We start from the raw sequence: 9,264 nt of genomic DNA, 5'->3' as shown, positions 1-9,264 counted from the left end.
CGTTCTGGTAATTAAACACAGGGCAATGCAAACTACCCTGATGGATTAGCGCGACCAACTATTTCTTGTCATCGATCTCTCGGGCAATGACCACAGCACGGACAGCGGCATGGGAATCGATTTCTGGGGCGATGTCCACAGGACTGACCGCGACATCGGAATCGATCTCTAGGGCGATGTCCACTGGATGGACAACGGCACCGGAATCGATCTCCGGGGCGATGCCAACAGGACGGGCCATGACATCGGAATCATCAAGGATGTCCACCGGCACCTGCACAACCCTAACATATTAGCAAGCACATTGCAAATAATCAAAAACCACAACTATGGTAATAAGCCATTATTTTTTACCTTGTGCAGTTCACCGGGGGATCTCATCCCTCCGGGGGCCATCTCCTCGTCCTCGATGGGGTCCATCACCTTACCAGGGGAATACTGCTTCTCAACGGCGACTATCTCCTCAAACTCGGTCTTGAGCCTCACATAGGTGGCAATCAGAGTTCCTGGGGTAGGCACGGTGGGGCCCTTGCTGTTCTTCCAACTTTCTTTAAGGAGTTCGTCCACCAACGTCCTCAACTCTTTGGCTAGTGCTTGTTTCTTGGAGTTCTTCGTCTCCATGGGTTGGCCCGCCAACATGGTCAACTCGTTGGTCGGTGCTCACTTCCTGGAGATCGCTGTCTCCAGTGGGTTGTCCGCCGGCAACTCTTTCCCTAGTGCTCCAGGATCCATCAATGAACTGACAAACAAAAAGCAATCGAAAGGAAACCACAATCGCAATGAAAACGGGAAAAGAATAGGATGTGAGAATCGGTCGGTGCTTCGCAAAAAGAAGATTCTTGGAATGAAAATATAGTAGCATAACTGATTCGCCCACCTTTCCTTCGTCAGTACAGAAGAAAAATGGCAGAAGTGAGTAGCCTGGAGTGAGGTTTTCTACAAGAAAGGGAAGAAAGGGCTTGAACGAGCGTTCCAGTGAAATGATGGTTGCTTCGTCCAGTCCAACTTGGAGGCCACCTTACCACTGCTGGTAAAGGTGTGGGTTTTGTGATATGACGGGTCATGACGGCCACACTGGGGTGACAGGTGAGTCTCGACTGTAGCACCTCGCTGTGATTTGGTGGATGGCACGCGGGCTCGGATGCTTTGAAATGTCCCGCATGTAGATAGAGCGGCTAGTCATATAGGAGTGCTCAATATTGTGCACCGCGACCAAGGCGGAGAGGAAAACGAGAGAACTACATAATTAATGCATGAGTTTAATTAGGGTAGTTTTGTAAAGTACGAGATACATTCCTCCAATCGCAAAATGCCTTGGTTCATGAGATTTGAGATTTGAGCCCTATAAACCGGAATGGAGGGAGTACTGCACATGGTGTAGTCTAGTCACTTGTTAATCTCTAGAAAGGCAAATACTCCTTTCCGGTTTACAGGGCTATACTACTCCCTCCGTCTAGGTGTGTAAGTCATCTTACGAAAACCAAATAGTCCCAAAACACTTAGGCGTGGTGCATTAACTTCTACCTTGTTTCTTGTTTCTTGACATATCAACCAATAAGAGATGAGAGGTGTGCATGCTTTTAATGACTTGCAATGGCAAGTTCATTGCACGCAATGCTATTAATTAGCAAATAAACATTGGTGACCCCAGGAGGAAACGGTGCTAAGCGCGTGGACCTATGCAGAATGAGTATCAACCAATGGATAATGGAGTTTAATTGTTAAACAATAGCAATTTTGTCTCATGCCAGAGCCTGGCTAGTACTCCAAGGAACCGCACCACGCGAGTCTTCGCAACTGCCACGTTCGGGTTGCGCTTGGCTCTTCGCCTCTTCGAGAAGACGAACAATCATGTTACTCCTACTTCTACAGTATCGAATCCACTGCTGCATGTCCGTCCACCTCGTGCGGGAGGGATAGCGTGTAGCGAAAGCTTCTACTTACTGCTCCTGCCTTTGCGTCTATGACAGGTGGGCCCAACAGGTGGTTGGCCCTCCTGTCATGCAGCCAAAGGCAGGTGCAGTTAAGGCCCCGGAGCTCAGTCCGCGAGGGAGAGGGCGTTGTAGTAATCAAATTTCTCGGTCTTGTATGAGTTGACGCGACACATCAAAGCACTGCACTCGATATAAGTCTTTTTACACATTTAAAATGGGCTACTTCGTATGTAGGAGTAGACATATTCTGCTTCGTATGTAGTCACTTGTTGCAATCTCTAAAAAGACTTATATTTGGAAATGGAGGGAGTACAACGCATGCATGCATGCCGTGACTTTCCTTTTGATACTTGCATGTGTTGATTTGATGCACCTTGCCAAATTTTGACTATAAATTTAACTATCCAAATTTTCATGCATGTCACAAAAAATTACGGGGCTGTTTGGATTGTGATTATGTTTGTCTTATGTTGCCACATTATTTTTCCCACACTTGCCACACTTGCCTAACCTGAGTTGCTCAAATTGTTAGACACACTTTGGCTTGCCTAAGGGAATCTTGCCACAATTTTTGTGCCTATGACATGTGGGGTTCATTGCTAATAAAAAAATTCTTGTCTTAGGTGTGGCTTATAAAAAAGACTTATATTTAGGAATGGAGGGAGTACAAAATATAAATAATAATGCATGTTGGGGCAACCCACGTTTCCGCTAATTTTAGCCGTGGGCTTGTTCACAACTTTTACGAGGGGTTGGTTGTTCATTTAATGGAGGGACTTGTAGTACCAGACTTGAACGATACAAAGTGCGACCTGGCACACCGTAACACCAATTGGAACAAGCGGGTAGCTATCTCAAAAAACAAGAAACAACTAAAAAAACCGCGACCTGGCATGTAGTAGTACACAATTTTAAACGATTGTTTTGATGGAGTGAAAAAGGAAAACTACCCCACTACGTATATATAGGCCGGAGCCTCCGCGCTTGCTTGCTAGGGTTGCTCTATTCACACACTCTCATCCTCTCCAGATATAAACAAGATAGGGGTAGTAACACTGTCTTTCTCCCTTCAAAAAACACTGGCTTTCTATCCTCACCGCTGGTTACAGATCCGGACGTATCCCCCTCCGCCGGTGAAGGGGAGGAGGGGCAGCGTTTAGGCCGTCGTCGACAGCGAGGGAGGAGACCCACTGCCGGCCGCACCGTTATCTCTGGCCAAGCGCCGGCACGGGAGGTCCTCCGATCCCTTTGTCGTTGCCTGTGGGCGAATCCGGCCTCCCGCCGCCCACCTATCCACATCCCGACGACCTTCAGGTATATCTTCGTTCAAAACCGCCTTAGCTCTACTTCCCCAGCTCACTACGTCGCTGCATGTGCATCATTTTCTACCTCTCAGCCCCTCTCGATCGGATGGTCCAACGTCACATTTTTTTCTTCTATTGTTAGAGGTAAAGCTACTTCATGGAGTCGAATCTTGTACTCCCACCGTCCGAAAATACTTGTCATTGAAATGGATGTATCTAGATGTATTTTAGTTCTAGACACATCCATTTTGATGACAAGTAATTCCGGACGGAGGGAGTACTTGGTTCAAACAAGAAATAAAGTGGGGTGGGGGAATTTAGTATGTACATCGGACTTGGTACAAACAGGAAGGAAAGGGAGTGAAAGTAGTACAGACTGGTCATCCAACCGGTCTCTTGGTCGAGAAGGGAAATATAGGGGTAACGTTGTACACAGTGGTATGACCAGGACTAGATTTGCTATCCACACATAGGAGTAGGTGGCTAGAGTGAACAAAAATGGGACCAACCCAGATATGTTTCTTGGATGTTTGTTTCTCGGGGCAACAAACTATGAATCACCACTTTATGCCCCTGTTTACATACATGGTGCTGGAGTGCTGGTGCACCCACTGTCCCATGCCCTTATACCAAATATTTAGGCTCTGTTCGGAATAAAGGGGCAGAAAACATAGGTCTTGATGAAAATAGAGGAATAGGAAAGGAATGTAGGTATAAAACTATGGAACAGCGAACCAGAGGAAACTCTCAAGACAATGTGTTCGGATGGACTACGAAATGTACAGATTTGTTTTTTTAGAGTAGCATGCTTGGCAGTATGAGATGCTATTGGTTTATTCAGCTGCATAGTGACTACTCTTGTCCTCACCTCACGTACCACACATAGGTTGATTTTTTTATTCCAGCAACACAGCACAGCAACCTGTCTAACGCATGGCAGCGAGCGCCTGCCTCGGGCTTCCGCCCAAAAAATGAGCAGCGCGTGGAAGAATACCGTAGGAATTGTGTTCCTATGAAACACTATTCACCTTTCCCGTGTTCCGAATGGTTGGAAGGGAAAGAATACCGTAGGAATTGTGTTCCTACGAAAATCCTGCACCAAACCTGTGAACCGAACGCAGCCTTAGTTGTTCTTAATCTAATGTCCCTGGTAAAAATGAAGCCATGCCACTGTTATAAGCCATGACAAGTTTAGCCAAATGTTTTTGCCTGTAATTGTTTGAGACTCTGACTGTTTCCTCTGTGCCTTTTTGTGCAAACAGGGATATCCAATTCACCTGGTGCTGTTGTGACCTTTTGGTGCACTGCACAAAACTCTTCTTAAAAGAAGTGACTTTTGTGCTGTTTAACTGGAATGTCAGAATGGAACAGTTGGTTCATTTTGGTGGAACTGCACAAAGGGAGATATGTGTTCCAATCCTCATCATCCATATTGGCGCCATAACCTTCCTTTAGGTAAGAATGATATTTAATGCATGTGTTCATCTCTATTTTCCGACTGCCATGAGAAAATAATGTTGTTTTTTACTAGTACACTTGTACTCCCTCACTGACAAAACCAATTCTGAATTAGAAGGCCAATCATGTACTTGGTTTCACCAACTGGTGAGGAGAAAGAGAAACAGAGCATGAAGAGGAAGAAGAAGAAGAATAAACAGTGCCAAGGCGATCTTGCTGAAGCCAGAGGCCTCAGTCGAGGCCATTCAAGGGCTCCGGCAACGACTACCTTACATGTGAGACGATCCTCCAGGGAGCCCTTCCACTTCTGCAGTCTCACTTAATTAATTAGGAGTACTTAAGTACCACTAATTTATTACTGCCTAATTTTCCTGTTGGATTTAAACAAATCTTTAGTAGGACCCTATGCTGAATCATGTACGTGTGTATGTTTGTCTATGGAGGTGAATCATGTGGTGGAGCAGGGAGGGAATATTATTAGGGTCAAGACATAATAGTGCTATTGTTTTGCATGTCAATTTATTGCCATTGGTTCAATGAGGCAATGTTTTGCGTATTGTCCATCATGAATTGGATGCTACTGTTTGAGTAATATGCTAATGTCTTCCTATCTCACTAAGCTAATGAAGGTTTCACCTTGTTCCTACTTGTGCAAACAGGTATCATGTTGTGCCAATCATACATTTTAGTGGAACTACACAAGACAATACAATGAACTGTATCCCAGCCAGTGCTTTAACTCTGCTGGAAGTTCTTGATAATCTTTCGATATAATCTCAGCACTGGTAAACAAGAGTGATTTCAACCATACATTTGAAGTGCACAAAAATATATACTATTGGGTGATTCCAGTGAGTGCTTTATCATCTCTTATGGGACTACATGAATAAGCTTTTTTTCTCAGGTTGGTACGGGCCTAAGGCCTTCATCCATATTAGTTTGCTGTCATCTCTATTTGTATTGTGCTACTGTCATGAGAAACTCCTTTATCTTTGCACGTTAAAGTTTTGCAACCTATGATGAATGGCAATGCTTTGAGTGTTGAGTTGAGCTAATTGGCACTGATTAAATAAACTAATACCTCTCTTTAAGCAAGACTACTATGTTGCTAACTTTACCCATTAAGATAATGAGGATGCTTCTATTAGTTAGTGTATGTTTCATCAACTAGTCCCACTATTACAGTAATCTCACTCTCTCAATATATGTGCCAACAGTGATGCTCGATTTTGGTGGAACTGCACAAAAACTTTGGGTGCTTCATTGCCTCGACAGCTTCTATCCTTTCCTGTCAGTCGCTAATCTCCGATTGCTTTCTTCCTTTGCTGTCAGTCGCTTGGCTTATCTCGGCTTCCAGTCAAAGGAAATAGTAATTGATATGCTACCTCACACAGGTTGGTACTGGTCTTTATCCTTATTATTGTGCCTGTCATATGTATTAGTAATTTGGTATTGTGCTACTGTTTGCCGATTTCATAAAGGAGTAATTTGGAGCCTGAACTCGCAGGCAAATCATTACATCGGGTGATTTCAGTAGAACTGCACAAAATGATCAGATGGACAGGTACTTATGCTGCTGCTATGTACTCCAAAGTTCACTCAGAGAAGCATCGATGTTGACAAGAAGTGCCTATATTCATTCGAGTATCAACCGGCGTCAACCAATTGTCAAACTCCAAGTATTAGGAGAGTGAACGCCAAAAATATTGCTTGGTGCATAGCCTAGAAAAACGCAGTCCAGTCTTTGGTCCCAACTTGTGCCTTTTGGTTATCGGCACATATGGTAGCGAACTATATGGCATGGAGTCTAAAGATTCCAGACAAGTTGGTTAACGCGTATATTCATCTGGCACTTAATCAGTCTACACGCCAAGGATGCTCCATTTCAGTTGAACTGCACAAAAAATTTGGGTGGTTCATTTTCTCAACCGCCTCCTTTCTCGTCTGCAATGTAGAATTTTGGCGAGATACAGGACCAAGATGAGCCAGTAAACTAGTTGGATGAAAGTAGTGGCCAAGTTGCTCAAACCTCCCTCGGCACGAGGCCACTATTTGAGGATAAACCTACAAGAAAAGTTCAGATTGTCTGTGCTGCCTCTTATGTACTCGAAAGTTTACTCGTACAAGAACTAATTTTAGCAAGAAGTACCTCCGATTGAACACCATTTACCAGCCTGTACCCTAGGTAATTAAAGTTCGTCCATGGATCATATTGGTTGTGATCTCAATCATTTGGATGCATAAACATACTGAACATGTGTACATCTGAATCTTTTTGTGAATTATGTATGAATATTGTCGTGTGAACTATCAATCATTTGGATGCATAGATATGCTGAGCTTGTGTATATATGAATCTTTTGAGTTGTTGATAGTGAATGTTGGCTATGAATATGAACGTGTCCTGTGAACCTGAGTTTGATATGAATGTTTACCTTTTCTGTTGTATTTGTGTGTGAACTTGTTAGTATGCCTACTGTGGGGTATAAAACGCAGGTCTCTTATAAAAGTAATGTTGTGTCCAATTTATGTTTTCCCTTCTAACCACATTATATATATTTATATTATTACTATTATCGTATATTTTATAGAGACTTATATATACATTATAAAAACATCCCATGTGTTATTAACTTATAAAAGTAAATGTTTAACGGAAGATGGCAAGGAAAATCCTGGTTGTTTTTGACTCACAGGCAAGGAAAATCCTGGTGATTGCGTACAAAAGCTTGCGAAGATTTTAAGGAACAATTTAATAATAACGCGCTCATTTTTATTTTGAGCAATAACTCGCTAATTTCTTAATTATATATATATAATGTGCCTCTCCGGTTTATTCTTTGATATTAATTGCTCCTTCTAACATAACATTATATATATAACAAGCCCACCTAATACATGTATTTCAAGGAAGTGCAAATGGGCTGGGTTTTCTTAGAAAATATAAATGGGCCTGATTGACGCGAAATTCTTTGTTCACCCAACCTAGCAAATGGACTGTACATTCTAGAAAACATGGGTTAAATATATGCCACATTTTTCAGGCTGACATGTGGGCCAATAGGTCGAAGCCTACGCAGGGCGTTGTCAACTTGGTCAACAAATGATTGTTTCATCCACAGCCATTGGATTTATATCCAACGGCCGGCATGCACCTTCAATCTCTCGTCTTCTTCCTCCAGCATCGCCGGGACCGCCTGGTCCGGCCTCCGGCGGCTAGCGGCTCTGCTTAGCACGCATCGCTGCGAAGCGCTACCCCACCGCTGGCCAGGCTATCCCTCCACCCCTCGACACCTCCTGTTATTCTCCACAGACTACAACCCCACGCCGCAACAGAACCCGCTATAACCCTTCTCCTCCTCTCAATCTGTGACTCCACTGCCGCGTTTTCCCATCTCCAAGTCATTCCCGTCCGGGCCTCGCCGTCGTCCACCGCCTCGCTGCGTTCGGTGCGGCGTGGTCAACAAACGAGAGTCATCGGAAGAGGACTGTACGTGGAGAGCCTGACGGCTGGGACCCACGAGGTCCATGGTCGCACGCAAGGAAAGTTCCTCCTTATTAAGCTGAAAAAAATGTTTCCTCCACCTAACAGCTGGGACCCACCGGCTGTATCTTCGGACGGAAGGAAGTGCCTCCTTGTTTTGCGAAAAAAATTATTCATCCCGTTGACAGCTGGGACCCGTCATATTTGGTGACTGACTTGTGGGCCTACTAAGCGGACGTGTACGCACGGCTTTGTCAACTTAATCAACAAATGATTCTAGCAGCTGGACCATTGGATGTTAATCCAAGAGCCGTGCTCCTTCTTCAACCTCTATTCTTGCTCCTGTCTCCCGTGGGCGGCACCGCGGTTGTGCTGCCGCGCACCCGAACCAGTGAAGTTTCCCACTCCTCTCCATCTGCGACTCCACTGCCCCGTCTTCCCCATCTCCAAGTCGTTCCAGTGTGGGTGCGCTCAGCACGGTGTGGTCAACGTGGTCAACAACCGAGAGTCATCGGAAGATGACTGTACGTGAGAGGCTGACAGTGGGGACGCACCACACCCATGGACGCATGCATGCAACGGAACGCGACGAGGTCAACGTGGTCAAGGAACGACTTCCATCGGAAGTATACTGTACGTGGAGAGGCTGACAGCTGGGTCCACGGCTGCAGCAAGTAAGTGCCTCCTTATTACGCGGAAAATAATGATTCCTCTGTTGGGAATCGTAGCATAATTTAAAATTTTCGTACGCTCACCAAGATGCATCTATGGAGTCTACTAGCAACGAGGGGAAAGGAGTGCATCTACATACCCTTGTAGATCGCGAGCGGAAGCGTTCCAATGAACGTGGATGACGGAGTCGTACTCGCCGTGATCCAAATCACCGATGATCGAGTGCCGAACGGACGGCACCTCCGCGTTCAACACACGTACGGTGCAGCGACGTCTCCTCCTTCTTGATCCAGCAAGGGGGAAGGAGAGGTTGATGGAGATCCAACAGCACGACGGCGTGGTGGTGGATGTAGCGGCTCTCCGGCAGGGCTTCGCCGAGCTTCTACGAGAGAGAGAGAGGTGTTGCAGGGGA

This window comes from Triticum aestivum, chromosome 5D (genome assembly GCF_018294505.1).
Source record: "Triticum aestivum cultivar Chinese Spring chromosome 5D, IWGSC CS RefSeq v2.1, whole genome shotgun sequence".
Classification (NCBI taxonomy): domain Eukaryota; kingdom Viridiplantae; phylum Streptophyta; class Magnoliopsida; order Poales; family Poaceae; genus Triticum; species Triticum aestivum.
This window is presented reverse-complemented; position numbering follows the sequence as displayed.